We start from the raw sequence: 22,650 nt of genomic DNA on the forward strand, positions 1-22,650 counted from the left end.
TTGTGGTGAACTTGGCAATGTTGGGTTAATGGTTGAACTCCATGATTTTATTTTTCAATCAAAATTATTTTATATTTCTATGTTCCATGTTTTGCTTATTTATGGCTAAATCTAAAGCTACATCAATGATTCCCGTAACTTTGTTAGCGTTTTCTTACCCAAGCATTTAGAGACAAGGACTGATAAAATATTCCGCTATAGGATCATATAACAGAGAGATGTTTAGATATTTTAGCCCAGAGTCCTTCTGTTTTAGTGCATGGTGTAACAAGCATTTACCCAAGACAGCCCACAGATCTACCTGTTCTGCACAACATGACACAAGCTGAAGGCGGTAGCAGAAGATCAAAAGTCACCTGCAATACATCACAAGAAGAAAATGATGAAATGCCTAGGTTGCCTTAGGATGTACATGACACCCTTCTGTTACCCAGGAAAACATAAACCACATTCAGCAATCCCTGACCTTCTGACCTGGGAAAACTTCCTTCTGCCTTAAGATCTAGTGATTAATTTAATCCCGACTCTATAAATGCAGTACGTCAGCCAGACACTTCCCGGCATCCTGTCTTGCAACCACATCAGAAAGCTGACTTACATTTCCAGGGAAAAGGAGGGGAACATCTCCTTGCCCTGACAACTGTGCCCTGACATTCTGGATCACTGCGGTGCAAATGGAATGCAAACAATGCCACATCCTTCCAGAACATCTGAGGCTTCACCTGCTGACTCCTATAACTACATTAACCTTCCTTGCAAATACCTCATACCGGTGGCTCCATGCTATTTTGTGATCAGACAAAATCTTCAAGTGCCTTTTTGCAACCTTTTCCTATTATGGTCTAAAGTTTACTGCAGAAGTTTCCATTTAAAGTCCCTAAGAACATGTCTTTGAACAATGCACCCTCGCATTTTTCTGTCCTTTTCATAGCATTATGCTGTCTCTGTTTTTATTATTCTGGGGGAGAGGGATGTGTTTCTTTCTCACGACTGATGGAGCCATGCTTTGACTGTCAAGAGCAATCAGCTTTAATGTCTGTGGCCTCCATAAGCACAGACCTGTCCCTTTCTGCAGGGATGCTAATGGATACTGTGTCCCATAGTTTTTTCACTCCTTCAAACAATAGCTCCTTGCAAGCAATAGTAAGTGGAGAGAAAAAACAGAAAAGTGAAAAGAAATGAGAAATAAATTGTTTATAGTAGCAGAGGGATTAATTTGGGATGGTTCTTAAAATTATTACTTTGTGACTATTCCTCGTTGAGTTTCCCAAAGTCCGCATTAAATTTTCCAAAGCTAAAAAGGCAGCATGTTTCAGCCATTTGTGGAGGGGATAAAATCAGACAAAATGTAGTAATTATCTTTTCACAGCATGGTGTATTGCCATCTTGTGGCTGGTTTACCTATACCATGCTGAAAATGTGAAGTGCAGTTTTCTTTTTGCAATCTTATGTAAGCACAAGCACTTAAGAAATGTAAGGGAGGATGATTACAAGTGAATGAAGTATCACACTTCAAAACTGACAAAAAGCTCAGATAACCTTAGTACCATTCCATCAAGCCAATTCCATCTCCTTTATATGTTTTTCTCAACTGTAGCCTGTATATTAATTGCTTCACTTATGTCCTTCTTATTTTTTGCATCATGTTTGATTAAATGCAGTTCAGTGACATTTTTTCTTATTTTTGCCTTTTAATACATATTGTACTTGATTCTGAAAATAAAACCTCCTCTAATCAGATTCTGTGAAATTGTTGAAGTAAATTCAGCAGGAACTTTGGTGTGACCAATGAGTAAAATAATTAGCTAAACAAGCATCCACAAAATGCAAAGATAAAAGCTATACTGCAAGAGAAGTGTATGAGTTGCATGTTTATATGTCCTGCTCAACGGAATGATTCTTTCCTTAGATGTATCTCCAGAATACCCCCCATAATAATAATAATAATAATAATAATAATAATAATAATAATAATAGAAACATATGCACAGAAAGTGCATTTAACAAAAGTGTATTTAACAAAAACTTAAATACAGTAAAGGCAAGGGGTCTCTGCTCAGTAATATACATCAGCCCAAGACATGTCCTCCTGAGCAGCAGTAGACTTGGCCTGTCACTTTAATGCTTTCCTGGATTAATGCCCATAAAGAGATCTGTGTTGATTATGAAACTGTCCTGCTTTAGTGACAGTGAGAAGAATAAATGACAAAGTGACTCTTAGCGGTTTCATGACTACTTTGATCTCACTCTCTTTCATAAAGATGTAAATCAGATATGAGAAAATCAAGGAAAAAAACCAGTGGAATCAAGTGAAGTTACACTGGTAATAGATAAATATTAAAACAAGATAATCACTCTCAGTTCTTAGACAATCCTGCAGCTGCAGCACACAAAGCTCACAGTAAGCAAAAGGTCATCCAGAAAAACACCGATCTTCACAGGATGCAGAGATTACTTGCTTCCTCTTTATAGTTCTCTGCCCTCCATTTTGCTTCTATGGGAGATTGGAGTAGAGAAACAATCACAATATTCATTTTCTGGGAAGGAGAGAAAAAACATGGAACTGATTTCCAGTCATAGTTTCTCATTCAATTTTGTCACTTATAGCATTTTAAAGAATCCCAGGCCTCCTTCCTCACACCCTCTTCTCCATCTTTGTGGTGCATTGCAATTGGTTTTGCCCCAGACTCTAACAGACAACTCTCATGTCTGAAAAATAACCTGCCTAAATGAACTTGACTATTTTGTACCTAGTCTCTTACATAAATCATTGTTCACCTACATGGGCAGTAGAAGAGAAGAGATAATGCTGCAGAAATTAGCTATGGAAACAGCGAGTGGGTAGGAGGTAGAACCTGCTTGCTTTTATGCTGAGTTCCTGAAATGTACATTAAGTTTCTTCTATAGTGTCCTTCTTCCTTTTTCAGGAAGCATTACCATTTTCAGAAAGCATCAAGCTTTCAGAAATCCGTCTCTTGGAGAACTCAGGCCAATTAGGACTGTTTGTACTGCAATTTGGGAAATACAGAGATAGAAAATATCTATACATAAATAGGAATTTCAAAATTGCCTTGGCACTTTTCTGTAATGGATTTGAACAACTGTTTTGAACTGTAACTGTACTTGTGCAACAATTCCCAGGGTACTAACTCTATTGCTTGAGCAGAGCAAATCCAGGTCCTTTCATGCTGAAAACACAAGTCCCACAAGATTGCCTATTTTCCCTAGACAAGCAGTTAATTCAGGTAGCAGCAGCAGATACTGATTTTCCCATATAGTGGGTCGTGTTCTACATCAGCAACATCTAAATTTTACTCTCAAAGCTTTAGATGATGAGAAGGGAAGGTGAAGCAGTTGGCCAGACATTAACTTGTCTGTGTTCCAGGTGAACCCCTGATTGCTGGCATTAATAAAACATGCAGCAGAAGGTGGCCCTCAAATTCTAACTTCGCTTATTTTTTGATAGTCTGCAAATAGAAAGGCCACTGTATAGGCATGAAGAAGACACAGCAGCCTCAAAAATGTGCTTAGCTATGGTTCATATGTTTTTCAGCTATGCTGTGAAATCCAAACCAGTTGGCAAAATGGATCAGCCACTAGAGTTGAACAGAGTTGAACTGCTGGGGCCCTGCAGTTATGTTCAGTTTAGCTATGAGTTGTGCTGGGAGGCATTGTGTGTTTAAGGTCCAAGCACAAGATGGTGACTCCTGGCATTTCCTAGAAGATGATGGCTGCAGGTAGTGGCAGAGCAACTGGCTGTGATGCAGCAGTACTGTCAGTGCTGCCAGTCTTAATAGAGGGTGACTGCAAGTGCCCAGAGGTTTGTTCCTATTCAGTTACGGCATTTCTGCTTTGTATTTGGAGCAAACACTCCTCCCTAGATAACTGCAAGTAGGATGTCCCAGGAGCTGCAGGGAGCCCTAGTAGGAGTGTCTCAGGACACATAGGAATTGTCATCAATGACAGAAGGTACCATTCAAAGGAAAATGTGAATTTGAAGTATGTTGTTTAAAGATGTCTCATTGGAAAAAATGTGCCTTCATCTGCAGTTACTGATTTCTGTCCAGAGAGCAAATCACTATGCACTATGTCTAGATAATATAAATTACTTTCTTGATAAATTAAACCCTTGAGTGTTGTTTTTGTTGGTGGTGGTGGTTTTTTACTTTGAACCATATTAAAGGAAAAGAGGGTATTGATTTGACCTGGCAGGTGGTAAAGGAATTTATCCAGGCTGCAACCTCTTCAATTTGATCCTGTTTCAGCTTTCCTATTTTAAAAGCATTAACCATTTCCTCTGTGGCAGTCAGGGAAGAGAAACCATGGAATGCAATGAAATTACTTTACTTCTTGGGAGGCAAGTGGGAGGAGATGAGGGTTTTAGTAATGACTTCAAAGTTGTTACCACCTCATCTCTGATGCATATATGAGGTTAAGCACCTTGGAAAATGCTGTACATATTCTCTGTAGAATACAGTCTTGAAGCTCTCTTGAGAAAATTGTCTACACTAAAATCAGACCTGAAAAGCATCCAAATCACATAGACAGGGAGAGGAAATATCGTGTAAGGAAAACAGAAGAAAAAGTACCTAAATAAGAGGTTTAATTCAAAATCATTCTTGAAAAGTAAGGCTACTGGAAAACAAAGAAGGGGATCATAGACTGCAATCTCAAGGTCTTCATTAAAAGCAAATTAGAGATCATGAAAGCATTTTTTACGAATCAGAGAATATCTGTGTAGTAGTACTATTAAAACCTTAAAGATTAAAATAATCTACAATTATGGGCATTTATAATGCTGCACTTATATGCAACACTTTGTAGAAACAATGAAACTGATTTTAGGTGCATTAACCTGAACACCCAAAATGCGCTTGCAACACCTACTGAGTTCGGTGGGGGGTTTCTGAGCTCCCTTAAATGTTACTTCTGCCATGAAAAGAAAATCCTGAAAACAGCAGAATTATTTTATATATAAAGGTTGTTGAATCAAGAGCAGAAGACAGGCGTCACAATGTTTTGGGCTTAAGTGTAGAAATTCACTTTCTCAAGATCAAGTCTGGCAAGGCAGCTGTAAAACTCTTGCTTCTGACAAATTCCCCTGATGTCTCTAAGGAAAAGTTTTATTTTTTTAGCGTTTTCTTGAGGTATACTTTATGCTAAGGTTCTGCTGATAAAATGGTTGCATAACAGATGCAGATTTGCTCATGGTACACTGTAAGGCAAGTGACAACACACTGATTCCCAGAAATACTTTGCACCCAAATGATGTTTGTCACTTTATATTCCATACTCTTCATCCCACCACTCCTGCCTAGATGATGGATTGGACTTGACTCCTGCTGCAATGATGTGTGTGATGGCTTTAGCTGCAGTGCAGAAGACTCCATGAGCACCTGTCACTTTTCTTAGGTTAAGGTTGCAAAATAAAAGGTGTAGCCTTACTACAAAACAAAACTACCATGTTATGTGGCCTTGATTGTCATTCAATGTGAGCAGAACTCCATTATAATCTATACTTACAATTATTATAATTTGGTTATGATAAACAAAGCTGTGAAATAAAAGGTTAGCTTTACATTATTTGTCTGCTTCTTGAAACGACACTTACTGTTGTTGGAATTCCATGTTTATCACATTCCACAGGCTGCCAAGCCAAATCTGCCCTAATTTGTAAGAAATTATAAATTCAAATTGGTTTATGCCAGTCCTGACAACTTCACCAGGAATCTAAAAGCCCACGTGGTTGGCAGCTTCACCAGAAAGAGTTTTTTAAACTTTTGGGGGAGGAATCAAGTAAACAGGGCTGTAGGTACTAGATAATGCAGAAAGAACACCATCCTTACTCTGCTGAATGCTAACGAAGTGGGGGAGAAGCATGGGAAGGATAATAATCACTGGAAACTGCAGATGTGATTCTGGAGAGATAAATGAATTTTGATTAAATATCAGGATGCATTTTCTCTTTTTTTTTCCCATCTTACTGTTTACAGAATGACCCTTTGGGTGCAATCCCAAACCCTGCTGAAGACTGCCATCAATTCAGTAGATTCAGTATGACATTTTCTAAATTACTTTATTCCGTTTAAAAGAACGCAGGCAGTAAGAACACTTTTTGACACCTTGGTGAAGTCAGAGTATCTCTAGTCACACTTGAATGCAGCTGCTTGAGACTGTATGTCCATTTCATTTTAGCAAAACAAATTGATTTCCTGAATGCAGTAAGAAGAGGTTAAGACTTAGTTCCAACTCTGCATGCTAATACCAGGCAAAGAAAAATCCATGTCTATAGACAAAAATGTGAACCAAAGAATTGAAGGGTTTTTTAATCACATCATTAAGCCATCCTGATTATATCATTATAATGTAAACAGCATTTATGGAATAAGCAGCTCAGGACACAGACAGACCTAAAGCCTTTCCAGTGTGTTCAATCACAGGGAAAAAAGTTACACTTATAATTCAACTCCCCTGAAGATGTCATTATCCACCACCTGGTTATCCTATTAGAAAACCGCATTTCTGCCCTCAGGTTTCTAGACTTTCTTACCTTAGTTTTTAACAGACTGCACCTTTAGGAAAGGAATAAATCAGGGTCTGTTGTATTTACTTCAGCCTTTAAATGTCCAGGACTGTGCATAATGACTGTGGGTGGAGAGAGAGAGGAAAGTCCATCCTGCAGTCCTTGGGAAGTAATCCTCCCGTTGCTTTGCAATCCAGCCCCAGCTGTCCATGTTGCTCTGAGCTCTTTGTGCCTGAAGTGCCAGTGGTTTTGATATGGTACTTAAGTAGGGCTGCTCACCCAGAACACACCTCAGCTAAGGCTAAGATCTCTGCCTTCACAATAACGTTGAACTAAAAAGAACAATAAATTACACCTGTTCCCCCAAGTCAAATGGCTTTTCCCATTGAAAATGATAGAAATCTTCATTGCTACATCTTGGTGGCCTTTCAGTGAAGTTCTTTGCCATCTATTATGCCAGGCTTATATCCAAGGAAATCAACAACTATTCCTTACTCAGCTCTGACTTCCTAGCCCATAGTACAAACATTCTCCAAGGTGTTGACCTCCTCCTACATGTTCCTTTTTGGCTTTTTCTCAATCTCTTGTCTCACTTAGAAACACAAAAAGCACCACACTGCATTAAGGTTAAATGCCAGTTTAGCCCAGAGCATGGACTCAACATCACATATTAGCCAGTATTTCAGGAAATGGAGGTATCCCATGATAATAAAAGCACAGTCATAAAATAAATGCAGCTTTCCAGCAATTAGCTGTTTAAGAGCCAATATTTGGGAACTTTTACTGGATCACAGTGTTTAATACTCAGGAAGTTGATACTTTCTATTTCATCTAATATCTACTTTTTAATCCCCTAGGCCTTTTCTTGCAAATAGCACTATGACTTAATTTTGAATATTGTAAAAAATACAATACTCCTTTTGTGTTGTTTTTATTTTAATTCACTTTTGATAATATCATTGGATATCTTCTCAGCCCCAAGGACAAAAAAATTGCATGTAAGAATTCCCAATTCACCTTCCCTAAACCATTTATAATACTACAGGCTTTTATCATATTACTTTCTCATCCATCTCTTTTTCAGACTGGAAAGCTGAAGTCTGTCTTTGCTGTTGTGACTCTTTGATCACCTTGCAGCCCTTCTCTATCTCATCTCCAGCTTTCTAATACCTGCCTTGAGGCTGCTGGGGAAGAACTATACACTCCTTCAAGCTGTGGAAGCACTGTGAATTTATTCAGTGACATAAGAACATTTTCTGAGTTTACTCCATCCCTTTCTCAATAGTTCATAGAGTTACATTTGTTCTTTTGACCTTCCATGAGCATTGATCACATGTTTCCAGAAATCTATTCACAGTATTCCAAAATTTATTTCCTGGATAGCAATAGCTAATTTAGCGACTGTTCATATATAGGAATAGTTTGATTTATTTTTATTCCATTTGCATTACTTTTCACTTATGAGCATTAATTTTCATTTGTCATTATATTATCTGGTTACACAGTATTATGAGATTCTGCTACAGCTCTTTGCATTCAGCTTTAGATTAGACTGTTCTGAAAAATTTGTTATCAGCTGCAATCATCTCAATACAGTATTTATCCCCTTTTCCAGATCTTTCCAGCTCTCATACTTTCCATTCTCTGAACCACGCAGATTTTTCTAGAACATGGTCATCGCCCCCTTCTCAGTCCCTTTCTAGGCTTCCTTCTCAGAACACCATGAAAAAAAAGATGCTCCTGAGTCTCCCATTCAGTTATCACATCTACAACAGGCTGTCTGTGTGGGATTCATCCCACCTAACTTTAGATGGTGACATCTATTTCTGAGCCAAGTTCTCTCTATAATCAAATAGAGAGGAAATAGGCAGTGCTACAGTGCAAGTGATCCAGCTCTAATGTAAATGTCTAAAATGCATCAGATGATTCATGTCCTAAAAGTGTTTATTCCTCCTCATTGACTCCAAGGGAGTCTACAGTGAGTGGAACAGATGCAGATTATTTACGTCAGAGGCAGAGACATCATAAATTAGGTGAGAAGAATTCTGCTTTTCCCACGCAGATCTCACTGGGCTGCAGCCACATAATTTTTCTGATGGACTAAAGATCCAAGAATCACATTCTTTAAAGACCTCAAAGCTGGAATAGGGGAAGACAGGGCTTACCAGAAGTCTACAGGGCAGCATCTTTGTGATTTCCCACACAAGGAAAACACTCCCTTTGCCCTGTATGCCACATGGCAAGGGCCCCACATGTAGCCAGGAGCTGGTCCACGCTCCCTAGAACAGAGAGGCTATAGCTGTGCACTGGCAATATTTCACATGCCCTGTCCCCCATTCCTGTATTATCCTGGCTCCAGAATGCCATAATGTCACCACAGTTACTATCAGAATGCTTTGATTTTCTGCTTTTTCCTTGGAAACATGATTTGCATCATTGCATCATTTCTTGAGCATTGTGTCTTCCACAGAAAGAACACAATGGATATGTGTACTTCAGCTTCTCTGCCCCATCTTACCATCCTTTCCTTTCCAAATCACCTGCCACAGCAATCAGGAGTCATGCCTGGCAGGGCATCATTCACTTACACCTTTCAGCTTCTTCCCTGTAGAAGTTAATGGTAAAAGCTACATTTCTAAAAAAGGAATGTTCCCACAACAGTCCACTAAGGTAGCTAATATAATCCTGAGACACTTTGTAAAGTTACCTCTGAGATCTGTTTTACAGACAATAATACAGAGGAAAAGTGCTGAACTCAGGGTGTACAAAAAAAAAAAAGAGAAAATATTCTAAAAAAATCATATTCCTTTTCCTTTATGTGATATTCACCAGGGCACAAATATCTAGGGAGAATCTTCTTCTAAAGCTTTAAAATGTTACTGCAATTTAATGTGCACTGGCTAATACCCTTAAGCAACTGAACTACTCTGAAAACATAGCTTATAAAAATACTTGTTCCTCTGTCAAGGAAATATTCACAAAACATGGCCTATAAAAAGTCTTTAAAATTAGATTTCTTTTATCTCCAATTAGACTACAAGGCAATCTTCTGACCCTAGCTTGGATTAAATACTGTCTGAGATAAGAGCAATGAAGCAATAAGATAAAATATACTGGATAGACAATACTACTGCTTACCTCAGGAGAAACAGAAATATTGAAGACAGTAACAACAAAATCTTGTATTCATTTTTATTTTATTATACTCTTCTTCACTACAGCTGAATGTGGAAGACCCATGTCCTCTCCAGACAGGAACCACTGGACGTGGTGTTTGGCTTGGATTTCTTGCTCAGAGACTGGTGAGCAGTGCCAGCCCAGGAATGGCAAAGGAGAGCAGCTATTCTCCCAAAAGAAAGCTTGAACCAAGAGAGGAGATAACAATGGATTATTTAAGACTATTCCATGATGAAAAGGACAGAATGTCATTAATCTAATTACCTAATTTTTAATCTAACATTTAACAGAGAGATCCTGTACATTTTCCACATGAGTAATGGGAGAGACTTTGCAAAATTGCTTATATACTCCCAGAAACCATCAGAGCAATGAGATAGAAAGCACTGGAATTCAGTGTAAAGTCCTACCAAATTCCTGATAACTAAAACTTTAAGAAACTATGACAGGGAGTTGGAGGCTAAGCTAATATAATGAGGTATATGAAGAAAAATCACATTATTGCTGTAATAAACTGTTTCTTTATGAAGGAACAGTTCTTCTGTGCCCAGTGGTACAATGTGGATGTCCCAGCTGAGTGCTGTCCATTTTACAGTCAGTGGAGAAAAAAAAGATATTCTGGGGTATGATTAATTTTTTCTTATATTAGACCCTTAAATTAGGACACAGCTGTGGAACTCCCCATATCCAGAATCCTATCTTGTGAGCAGCCTACCATCCCTGTATTCCTACTGCTCATTTTTATTAAGGCATTTTCTAGCTATTATTGAATGCAAATGATGCGTCTCAAGACCCTTATTATTTATCATTCAGAAAATCTCATTGAGCTGCATTCTTGTGTAACTGTTTAGGATCTGCACAAATGTTAATGGAGGACTCTTATGCTTGTCTGAAATTGATTCCTCCCTGCTACGTAGAAGAGTTTTCCATAGAGCTTTTTCTCCCCAGAGTTATTCATAGAGCTTATTCTTCCCCCGTAATTATTTTTTATCTTAGGAAGTTAACAGACTTGCAGTTACAAACTTGAATTTTGGAATTAAGTATATTTTATATGCCATGTCTAGAATGAAATATATATGATAAATGCTCTCCCTCATTAGAGGCTATTTCAATAGTCTGAGGCCTGGCCCTTTTGGCATCCCACATGTGCCATGTGCCCCAGGGACTAGGCTTCACAGTCATTATTAACAATTTTAATTTATGTAAATACAGAAAAAAAAAAATTAAAAAAATTTAACATTTTTCTTGTTTCAAGGGAGGCAACTGAAATCTAAATTAAATTAAAGGCATATAAGACAAGTTTTAGAAATCCTTCTTTTGAGTTTTTGAAGATTTCACTGATGTTTTGGGGTTTTTTTCCAATCACACAAATGTGCTTTTCAGATATCGTAATAAAATTTACAGAAGTGGCTAAAAGTTTTCTCCATTTTGCCTACCAGGAAATGCATTCATCACATTTTAAGCACTTAATTCTTCAGTGTTCAGAACTAGTTACATCAGATGAAATCCTGGAAAAATTCCTTTTAACTACAGCAGGTCCAAATTTCACCCCAGGCTAGATTTTCAGAACAGCTGGTTCCTGACTCTGAGAGAGATCAGAGAAGTGCTCAGAGATGCAAAAAATCTGCGTCTAGATATAGGAACCTCAGGCTGAGCAAAAGCAAAGGCATCTCACTTCAAGCACTGCTTTTGAAAATTTGCCTGCACATGTAGGAATTTATCACTTTCAATGATCTCATCATGATCTGCCCACTGGGCTGCAGAGCCTAACCCTGAGATTTCTATCACAGTTACAGCTAAGGTAAAAAGCCCAAAATGGCTTTTTTATCAATACAGCTCTTCTTGTAATTTGAGTGCTTTGGATTGCTCATTGCAGCTTTGCCTCATGCAGGCCAGACCCAGAGGGAGGCAGAGGATCTTGACAGAGATCAATAATGTAGTTTAGACAAGGAATTACGGGAGCGTCTGTCTGCTTTGGTATCTCCCTCTGCCTTTCCAGAGGGGATAATGGGCTTTGACATCTTGCCAGCCCTGCCATCCTAGAGAAGAGTTCATTGCTAGTTCAGCTCTGAGTGCCTCCTGTTTATCCACCATCAGCCACCACACTCTTAGGAAATTATTTCTGTCTGGTATTTCCATCCTGAAAAGCTACCTTACAATGCACAAAACAGTGTTCTTACTTGCACAGCTCATGGTGATCTCCCAGGGAATAACTCCTGCATTTTTCCCCTACGCATGGGACAAACAAGTAGGAAGCTTTCTACCTATTCTGAGTATGATGCATATTTTTATTTTACTTACTCCAAATATTTTTTTTTTTATTTTATTTTTGTATCTCTTGACTTTTATATATTAAACAGCAGTCTTCTGAAACAGCTACTTCCCGGCAAAGGGAAATCTGAATCCACTGAATAAATCCTTAATGAAACAAAATGCTGAATTTTCTGTATTGTCTCCTGGAAATGGTTGTCAGTGAGCTTGACAGCAAAATAGTATCAATAAAATTAACAACAGTTGAAGAAAAAACTAAGAGGTGAAGTAAAGGTGAGGCTTGCAGGCAGCAAATTAAATGGAAAATCAGGAAAACCTCTTTCTCTCACAGTGTGTGCAGGAGGGAAATATTTTGCAGCAGTACTTTAAAGGTGATGGTAAAGAGAATGAAGGCAAATTCCACAAGAAAAAGTAAATGAAGAAAAACAGGAGCAGGTTTAGACAGCTAGGTCCAGATTCCCAAATAGGTTGGAAGATGCCATGTTATCAGTGACATGCTACTGTGAAATATTTATTTTCTCTGCCCTCCCCAATGCTCTTCATGTCTTATGTCTTGTGACCACTTCCAGCACCTCACTGTAATAATCCCCAGGACCTCTTTGTCCTGCTGTGCCATTTCACCTGTTCCTGATATTCCTGGAAACCCTGGGAGCTGTAAATGCGCTCCCGAGGCAAGCCTGCTGCAGCGCCAGCAAGAGCATGGCACATACCTGCAGCTGCAGCTCCCCCACCAGCCTGATTCCTCCATGCTCAGAACATCCTGTGTAAGGCAGTGTGCTGCTCTATTCTGTCATGCTTTTTCCATATTCATCCACTTTTTTTTCAAACCCCCAAGAAAATTGTGAGGGAAAAAAAAATCTGCTTTTACAGTTTTCCTAAAAATCCTTTTCTTCTGCCTGTCCCTTGCCATGCAAGGCCTTTGCTAAGTGAGTGATGTTCTTCTGAATATGGCTTTATACTTCCTCAGTTTATGCATGACTTCGTCAAAACTAGTGTGCGCTTCCTCCCAAAAACTCCTTGTTCTATTCTGGTTTGTTACCCATCCTCCTTCATGGCATTGCAACTCAAGTGAGTTATTTAGGGCAGGGACACTGTGTTTCCATTTCCATTACAGAAAGCTTACTAAGTTCTCCATGACTATAAAATAACTATTTTTCCATCATACTTAGTTGGGATAAGGTTAGGGGGCTCCAGAGAGGCTGGTCACTTCAAGTCCTGCAAGCCCTGCTTCTGGGCGTTGTCATTCCACAAAGCATTCCTTCAAATGAGAATTTTTATGGCTGGGTGCCAGAAAATTATGCAATGTCTGTAAAATGTGAGGCACGGAATGGATTAGTACTTTGTCTGTCAGCTGAAAATTTGGGTTATTTTCATGTTCTGGGATAAAGGTGGTTCAAAGAAATGGTGAAGCTGCCACAAACATTCTGTTACTGTTTGTCTGTTCCGAGCTAACGCTGAAATATCTGTGGCAGTGCTGCTTCTGTTCCACCACTGTGTAGGCAAAGGATCACTGCAGGAGATGTGAAAGTGGGACACACGATCTGCAGCCCACTTCAGCCCAGGAAGTTGTGCAATTAGTTTAATTCAAAGTGATAATTGACCAACTCATGACTATTCCTAGGATAAAAAGAGCAGGAAAGATGGTTTGGTGCTAACTGTGTCTCAGCCACTTCAGGCTTTCTGGTTAGCTTCTTTATATATTTAATTAAATACATTTGAAGGACAAATCTAGAGACTAATGAGCTTTCACAACTCCCATTGAAATTAAAAGCAGCTGCACATGTTCCTGAGATTTTGAAAGAAATATATTCATCTCATAAAAAATACATTAGATGACCATTAAAGTTCTAAAACATGACAATAAAAGCAAATACATTTATAATTAGTGCTGCCCCTCATTCCTTAGACACAGTCTGGTGTCCCCACTACTCAATCAATGCTTTGCTCTTACTTTGTACTTTCTTAATTTTGCCTTCATGTTTGCATTCAGAGTTCTTCTGGAGGAAAAGTACTATAAATAAGCAAGCTGATATTACTGCTGACCACGGCCTATGACATCCTCCCAAAGCTTCTTGTTTTCCTGGGTGTCAGACTGATCTGAAAGGAACTGGTTACATGAGTGATGGGTGCTTATCCTCATCTGGGCAAGTTGCTCTAGAATAAATACTGGGATTTGAGACAAAGATTTCATCCTGTCCATTTAGGGACTTGCAAATGCAAAACTATTTCATGTCAAAGGTAGAGAGTGATGATGGTGCCAAATGATGGAACAAAGCCCAGTGGTACATGACTGATTGCTTTGGGAGACAAAGTTTTTATTTATCACAAAAGGTAGATTATAAAAAATATTGAAAGCTCACCTCTGAATATACACTCCATTTCATGTGACTGGAATTCCAGTAAAATATGTCATATTAAGGGAATTAAAAGTTGATGATTATACTGACAGAGGCACAGGAAATACACAAACAGATTATTTTAGTGGGCACAAAGATTCACTATCTTGCAAATCTAGACAAAATACATAAAGTAAGTGTTGAAAATGTAAGTATTTTCATATCAATAGTGATAAATAATGCTGTAATACAGTAGTTGCACAAACTAGTGTGTCTCTGCAGACCTTGAATAGACTGATAGGATAAACTTGTTTGAACAAGCATATGTTTTATCACAGTCATAAACACTGAATGTGGATTCTGAGACATGTAGACTGAGATCTAGGAAAGCATGGATGCTATAAATATTGTAGAGGTCCCAGCATGTAATCAGCTAAATGTGTGTTGCCTTGTATCAGCAAAGAGGAACTTCTATTGCTATAGCTAAGGCAGTATTATCATTGTTTGAGATCAAGGGAATTTCAAACACTCGTATTTGCACATCAAAGAGACACTGACAGATGGGACAGAGCCCAATGAAAGATTCAAGATGCAGAAAATGTATTTTCTTGTGTCTCTCAGTGTAAGTGATAAACTCCAGTTTTGCTTGTGTGCACTGAAAAAGTGTCAGCAAGGAACTGGAGACCGAAGGAAATTGTCACTGTAGGACTCCCTGATTTCCTATTGCAGGCATTAAAGTACTGTGCATCCTTTAGAAAACGGGGTTGCAAGAGCATAGCCAAGAGATAAAATCATTTGGAAAGGTTTTCACTCCTTTTTTGTCAGTATCTAGGTAGTATTTTAGACAGCTACCATGGAGCTGACACTGAGCTGTATGAGTTATTGCTTCCTTGAATGGAGAAGGCAACAAAAGTACCACAGCTGGGCAGCTCCCAGCAATAACCACCATTAGAGCAGTGGAGAAAAAGGAAGATATGAGGTTGCATTTGCAACCATTCTTCCTTCCCTGCACTGAAATCTTGCAACAGAGACAAAGGAGTAGAAGATTGAAACAGAGGGAAGACTCTGGAGTCATACATCACAAAGGTACATCATGAAGGATGCAAAAATTCAGGAATAAGAGGAAAAATAATAAGAAACAGACTTAAGGATACCTCACATTCTAGAAGAGTTGCACTGTTACAGTGATATTAGCATAAAAAGAAGAGAATCTTTTCTTAAGCAGTAAGAAATGTGTGACTTTGATCAAATTTTCCTGTCTCCCAGCCCTGTCAGTTCTTATAGGGGTCAGAAAGGAACGAGGGGCTGAGGACTGTAGCAAGAGCAATATTCTTGGCTACCTTGACACTTCCTCTCCTCTCTTCTCTTGGTCTCAGCTTCTTCTTGTATTTCCTCTGCATGCCTCAGACCTCGACTTGGTGTCTCTTACAGAGTTATGTAAGTCACCCATCTGGAAGCAGCATGTTGTGCAGGCAAGGAAAAGATGCTGCTACTTTGAAATTTAGATACAGGGGGAAAAAAATGTAACTCAGACACTGTGGCTGAGAAATATTGGCTGGTTTAATTATTTTTCACACTTTACCTCCATTGACTGAAGAACTATGGAAATTTATCTACTCTTACACATTTACAGTTGCTCTGTTTAAGCTGTTCTTCAGTATTAGACCTCTCTGACTAATTTTTTTCCCACTGTCTCCTTTCACAGTAATGAGGTTCTATTTGAAATACGTATCAACATATTTACTATAATTATATGCATATCAATACAAGAAAGACATGGCTGAGAACACATATTCTGCTTTTGTTTACTGTGTTTTTCCTGTTTGTTTCTTCTGATGGTCAAATGTGATGCTGCAGAATCTTTCCCTTTAAGTGAGATGTGGTAAATTCTGCTCTCTTTTACCACAATCATAAGCAGGGCACCAATTTCCGTAGCTCTTATTCTTTTATTTTCTGCCTTCCCAGGTTTCCTTTTGCCTCAAACCAAGCCCTGCATGGATGCAATCATTTGTCTGTCCAGGTGACTCCCAGACCAGGATTGTTAAAGAAACCAAGCAATTACCCAGCAGCAAATACAGTATCTCTGTTTTTGTCAACCCTTCTGTTTATTTCAGACACAAAGCACCCAAGGAAAGACAAGGTGTCTATAGTGGCTCAAAGGAAATTTTTTTCTGAAAGTGATACTCCTTTCCAAATACCTGCACAACAGCCTCAAAGGGAAGTTAATAAGTAAAGGCAGAGGTGACAGCTGGGAGAGAAAAGCCAATGCTGTGGGAGAGAATAGATTGTCACTACCTACAGGAAGAGGTTACCTGTGCTCTTCATCCTAGTTCTTCAGGTTCACTTTCTCAAATTATGTGTTCTATAATCTTGGAAACAACATTAGTGACTCAGATTGCTGAGGACGCTGCTGTTTGCTGAGTGTCTACATACTGAAATTTGCATTTCTGGCTTTAAAATTAAATCACAGTTTCATATTTGGCACAGAGCTTGGAGAAACTTTTCCAAACAATGGCTACACAATGCAGCTGCCTGTCAGTGAGAGGGTACAATTGCAGGAGAATTTCAAATCTCAACAAACTTAAAATTCTGTTGGCATTCTTCTGGCTTTTTAGTGTACTTCAAAATCTGATTTATATTAAAAAAAGGATTTGTCTCATTGGCATAACAATTTTGTGGTCTCAAGACAATAGTCAAGGTAGAATATAGATACTATCATGATTATAAAATACACAAACATTCATAGGAAAGCTTGGTTTGGGTAACAATGCATTAATGAATAACAGAAATAACTCTTGAGGGATCACTTATCAATTCAAAGAAAAATCAAAATATTTGGAATATAGAATGCTTCTTTCATACTTGTCATTAGTACAAGACCCATCAAGACTGCTGAATTTATCCTAAGCTCTGCTGGTAACAGATCAGATGATCACAGTAACACAGAATTCTTTCTCATTGTATGGGCAGGCTCTTATAAACTAAATCTTAAGAGTCTGACAGCTGATTTCAAGACAATTACTCTGGAGACTTCCCCTCACTTCAGGAACTCGGTTCTCTGTTGCATGTAATTGAGGCAAAGCAATGATCCTCTTCTGTCCATTTTTCAAATACACTTGAGAAATGTTTGATATAGCTCCAGTGTATCCAAAAAAAACTGTCTCTTTTTTTTTTTTTTTTTTTTTTGCCTCATTACTAGAGAAATGTAACTATTCAATAGTCTACATTGTCATGTGCAAGATACTTGTATCATTCTGAGCTAAGTTCATTGAAAAATACTAATACTTTAAGTCAGACACCTTGAGCAATAGCTTTTCTACATTGGTCAGAGAAAAATTTTCATTTACAACTTTCAAATATGTTGCCAAGGCTAATGTGATTTCATAGCCAGGGATAATTTATTTCCAGCTCTAGTTCTCCAACATTCAAATATCAAAACCAGGCAATAAAGTGAGTATGGACAGTGATGTTCTTATCTGAAAATAAGGGCTCACCAAGAACATCTCCAGAGTGGGCAGTAGTTCTTTGCTTCACTTTTTTAAAGGTTTTGCTTAATGAGAAACTGGGCCTTCCATCAGGATGTGATTTCTACCTACATTGCAGACTACAGATTGAGGAAAGCCTGTGCCTCAACTCACACCCATTCCATCCAAACTGTTTTCTTTTCCAGTTCAGTGGTCTTCCTTCTTATGACTCTCTGGTTGATACTTCTCTTCCTCCCTTGGAAATCACATTTTACCATGAAAGTTCCTGAATTTGACACCAAATATTAGCTGACAAATATTACCCTACTCCTGAATCATTCAATATTCTTTGGTATTGATTTCTTCTTTATTCCTACTCCAGCATACACAAAGCTAATTATTTTGTATCAAGCCTGCATCATCATCAAGATTAGGAGGCAGTTCTTAGTTTTCTGTATTGGCTGACAGTTGCTTTCCATGGAGTTTACCAGCCTAATAGAGAGAGAAGACCATGCAGTCTACATCACCAGCGTAGGCAGTAGCAGTAATTTTGATCCAGTTGCACTGAAAACTGACATATGCTATTCTGTAGATGCAAAAATATTCATATACTCTTTATTAAAATTCTGACCTCAGTTTTTACTTCAGATAACAGATGCATCATGATCACACTGTGTTTTTGCCAAATATATTCTCTATATGATCTTCATTAATACTAGAGGTCCTTTCAAGCTTCTGTATGAAATTAAGAAGCACTAGTGAGAAGAAAAATATAAAATATGCCCTAAAAATGCTCAGGCATGCCAGCAACCAGTCTGTTTATCATTTAAAAGCTAACTTTTTGACCCTTCTTTCAGCCATCGCTTCTTTCAAGCTGTTCAAAACACAGAAGCAATGAAAGCAAATCTCCTGAGACGTAAGGTGGGCCATGAAAGAAAGAGTGTAGTAGAGGAAACAGTCCAGGAATACATGCATTTATTATGTGATTGCTGCTGTCTTCGGTGAGATGGGCAAAGGTGAAGTGAAATGGGAAGAAGAATTTAGAAGAATTTTAAAAAAGAAGCAGTGTACATGGAATACAAATACTTCACTGGAATACATGAGCTGTACAATCAGGAATCCATAGCCCAAAGGACTGGTCAGGTTTATAAGGGTACTGTTTGTAAACCATGCATCTCTCACATGCTGTCTCAAATGAGGAGATTACAAATGTAATCAGATATGCACTATGGTAGATCTCTGATTTCTTGCTTCTGTGTATTTTCTTGACAGTCTACTACACTGAGAAATGTAAGAGCTTTCAAGAACATGATTAACCATAAATTAATTCCAAGTCTAATTTAACTTTTTTTTTTAAGGGGTAAGAATGCAACAAATAAAAGCAAAATTATGAGAAGCAAACCATGGTGTCCTTGAGACAAAGATGTCTAGTGACAAACATGTTCTGAGCTTTAGGAACCCACATAACAAGATAGTCAGAGAGCATCTTTCAAAACTTATTGCCAAATGTAGGCAATGATAGTGTGAAATGACTCTTTCCAGGAGATGAAACGTAGTTTTCAAGTGGTTCATTTGAGCAGAAAAGCTGTTATGTACCTTATGCTCTGTTAGTAGTTTCTAAAGCAACATATATTTAAATGCATGATCTCAGTGAATGCTGAGCAAAGGCGGCTGGAAGCCACACAAGCTTCTACTGTAATTTTGATTTTGAATCAAAATGTCATTCTGCTCTTTCCAAGCAGCTATGTTTTTCTTTAATGAGTGATAGTACCTAACTGCAAAGACTTGAGCTATGTCCAGGAATCTTCCATAGTACTCCCCAGCGTGCTATGGCATTTCAGTACTACAATAAACATTTCTGAGAAGAGTTCCACAGAATTTTTGTTTCAATGTACAATTTCTGACACTGGCAGCCTTTCTGTGTCTTTATAAAGTCAAACAGATTTGAGTTAAGTTTTGTCTTAAATAAAGACAAGAATTTTCTGCTCATTTTCTGAGCTGTTTGTTGTCCATTGACTGAGATCACTTCTTACTGAATCCTTCTATAATCACTATCCTCCCAAATATTGATGTCACAGTTTAACATGTTTATAGCATTACTTACGCCTTTTTAAAGGGGTGAATTTGTCAGTGAACTTCTCCATATGAAGTTTCATCTTCAAGCCAGAAAGAATAAAGATATTGCAGCTGCAGTTTAAACTAGTTTTAAACTAGAGTTTAAATTTACAGCCCATGCAGTCACTGTAAGTCAGTCATCACTGCTGAGCAAAGAAGTGATTGATTCCCTCTGGGAACTGGCTATGAGACTCCTGTGCAAAATCCCTGGCACCACTTAAGTATCTTCTGCACTCTATTTAATGCTACCAAACATTAAAGAAAACATTGAAAATGTGAGAAATTACCAATACCCTGGCTAATGTTGGGAGATAGCTCACTTCCTACTACTGGAGCACCAGCAGAGCTTCTGCCTGGAGACAGGTTTCACTCCACATGCAGCACAGAGCATTAGTTCACACTTTTTATATGAAGATCCCTGTACCCCAGAGTCCCAAAGATGATTGCAGGAGTATAAACCCTACACTAGATGTTACATAAACACCCCTCAGAAAGACTTCCAGCCTCTTGCACCTGCTTCCTGAATGGGATGTTGTCCTAGTTTATGGACACCCCAGGACAGATGTATAAGTGAGCAGTCCTGAAAGAGGGATGGAAAGCTTCGTGCCAGGCAGCAGAGATGGAAGTTCCCCACAGGCTGAGCACTGGCAACTCCCAGGAGCAGCCCTGCGGCTCAGGAGAATGCTCAGGGAAAGGCCATGAAGCAGTCACATGGATGGTGGCCAAAGACCAGTGTCACCAAGACCTGTGTGGAAGAGCAGGTGCCAACACCTGCCAGCACCAGGGTCCCTGGGGTTTCCCAAGGAAGGGGCACAAGGCAATGCACTGGCATCTCCCTCCAGTTAATTTTGCTCTGTGCACTCAAATACCAGCTTTAATACATAGCAAAAAACACAATTTGGAGAATTTGTTTAATCTAACTCTCACAGTTGGTTTTGGGTGTCGTGGGGTTTTGTTGTTAGTTTGGTTTTGATTTTTTTTTTGTTCTTCCAGCAAGATGATTTCACAACAAGAAATTAGAACTCCAAAGTAAGAAATACAAGAAATGTTACTGAAACCAGATGAAGTATTGAGTTCAGTTCAATTATCCAGATATCTATAACCTCTACTCCTTTTACTGGAGTGTTTAGGAGGTCCACAGAGAGTATACAGATTTCAGTGAGTCAGAAGATAATTGGAGTATCCAAGTGCTTCGTATGTCTTTAGTTAACAGCATAAGCAACTCATATCTTGTTCTCCTACAAAATGTAATATGAAAAACCAGCAAGTTTTAAACTTTGATCTCCACGTTGTTCAGATAACCCAGAAAATTACTAAGAAGGGTGATAGGTGCCCACTATACTGAAATACTAATTGCATCTATGTTCACTGATGCTTGTTTCTTAAAACATTTCCTACTTCTGTCGGTTATTAGTGCATGGCCAACTTAAAATAACAGCAGTCTTAAGACAAAAATTTCTGTGTGCAAAGATTGTGCTGTTATTGTAAAGAAAGTAAGTTCAGCACATGGCAAATTGGAAGGGGTGGACCATTAAGGAAAACTGAAGATGGAAAAACATCTGATCAATTCTTGTTTAGTAATAATTTTGAGCAAGACAAAATACTCTACTGCAGTGGATGTTAATTACTATTAATAGCCACCATAATGGCTAAAGAAAAAAAAAATTACCCAAACAGTAAAACATCAAGCAAATAATTCAAACATCCAGAACTTCCAGAAAAATAAGTGTTTTGTAATAAAACAAGGGAGGATGGAAATAAGCAAGCCAAAATCATGTTTTACTATAATATTTGCTTTGTGATATCACTTTTTCAATGTTACAGTGTATAAATGAGGTTTCCCTCTGGTTCCAATCAAGTATTTTCTGGCATTCCTTCCCTGCCTCCACCACTATACCCAAGAGTGACACCCAGTGATCCACCCTCTTGGAGCTATAAAACCAGAGCATCATACCTATTTACCAGATGTGTCATCTCCAAAGCTTCCAAATGGACTCAATCCTCCTATGAGCAAGGCTTTTGGAGTCTGTGCTCAGTGTGATGCTGCAGTGACTGCTGAGGTCTCTTCAGAACATATGATGTATTTGTCCCTGGCAACATAGTGCAGAGCAGAAACATTGAAATAATGAAACCTCTGCACTTATGCCACCCAGCCTCAGATTTTCCTCTAATTCTGACTAGCTGGATATTTAAAACTGCATTTTAAGATTTACTTTCCTGTCTATCAGAAGTTTCTGAGAGAAAGACAATGCCATTTAGATGGCAGGATGAACATCAGTCCTTCTATGCATGTCAGAAATTCATTGTTACACCTGGACGTGTTCACTGGTAATAACCTGAGTTACTGCATGTAATGAAGTTAATTCATGTGTATCGACATTGTAGATTACACAGCACATATTACCAATATTCTTTAACCATCAAGCAATTGAACTAGAGCTGTTGTCATATTTCTGGATAGCCAATAATAGCTCCTGGAAGATTTAACTCTGCAGTTCTATAGTAATCACTGAGTTCATGACCTCTTAGAAGGTGTCTAAAAGGTCAGATTTGTCAATTAACAATCTATGTATAAAAAAACCCCAAACAATAAAACACAGTCACTTTGTTATCTTAATTTCATGTTTAAAGTAATAGATAATGCCATGATTGTTTTGTAGATCTGTTCTCTTTCCTGGCTCTCTTTGCTCACAGAAGTTAGTATAGAAAAGGATATTCCTTCTGCTAATAGTTTGTTTGTTTTGTGGATTTTGGAGATATGTCA

At 38.4% G+C, this 22,650-nt stretch overlaps 1 long non-coding RNA gene across 2 annotated transcripts in view; it reads right to left on the reverse strand.

The window, feature by feature from the left end:
• Window positions 1-22,650, reverse strand: part of LOC111922882 (uncharacterized) — an 85,068-nt gene that overhangs the window by 3,541 nt on the left and 58,877 nt on the right. The window contains exons 7-8 of one of the 2 annotated variants that reach the window (XR_002860779.2): window positions 21,841-21,976; window positions 9,662-9,882 (exon numbers count right to left, since the gene is read on the reverse strand). This is a non-coding gene — a long non-coding RNA (uncharacterized LOC111922882). Of the gene's footprint in view, window positions 1-9,661; window positions 9,883-17,471; window positions 21,977-22,650 lie in introns of those variants that run through there. The other variant, XR_015284155.1, reaches the window with a different exon arrangement.

Source organism: Cyanistes caeruleus, chromosome 3, assembly GCF_971803275.1.
Source record: "Cyanistes caeruleus chromosome 3, bCyaCae1.hap1.1, whole genome shotgun sequence".
Classification (NCBI taxonomy): domain Eukaryota; kingdom Metazoa; phylum Chordata; class Aves; order Passeriformes; family Paridae; genus Cyanistes; species Cyanistes caeruleus.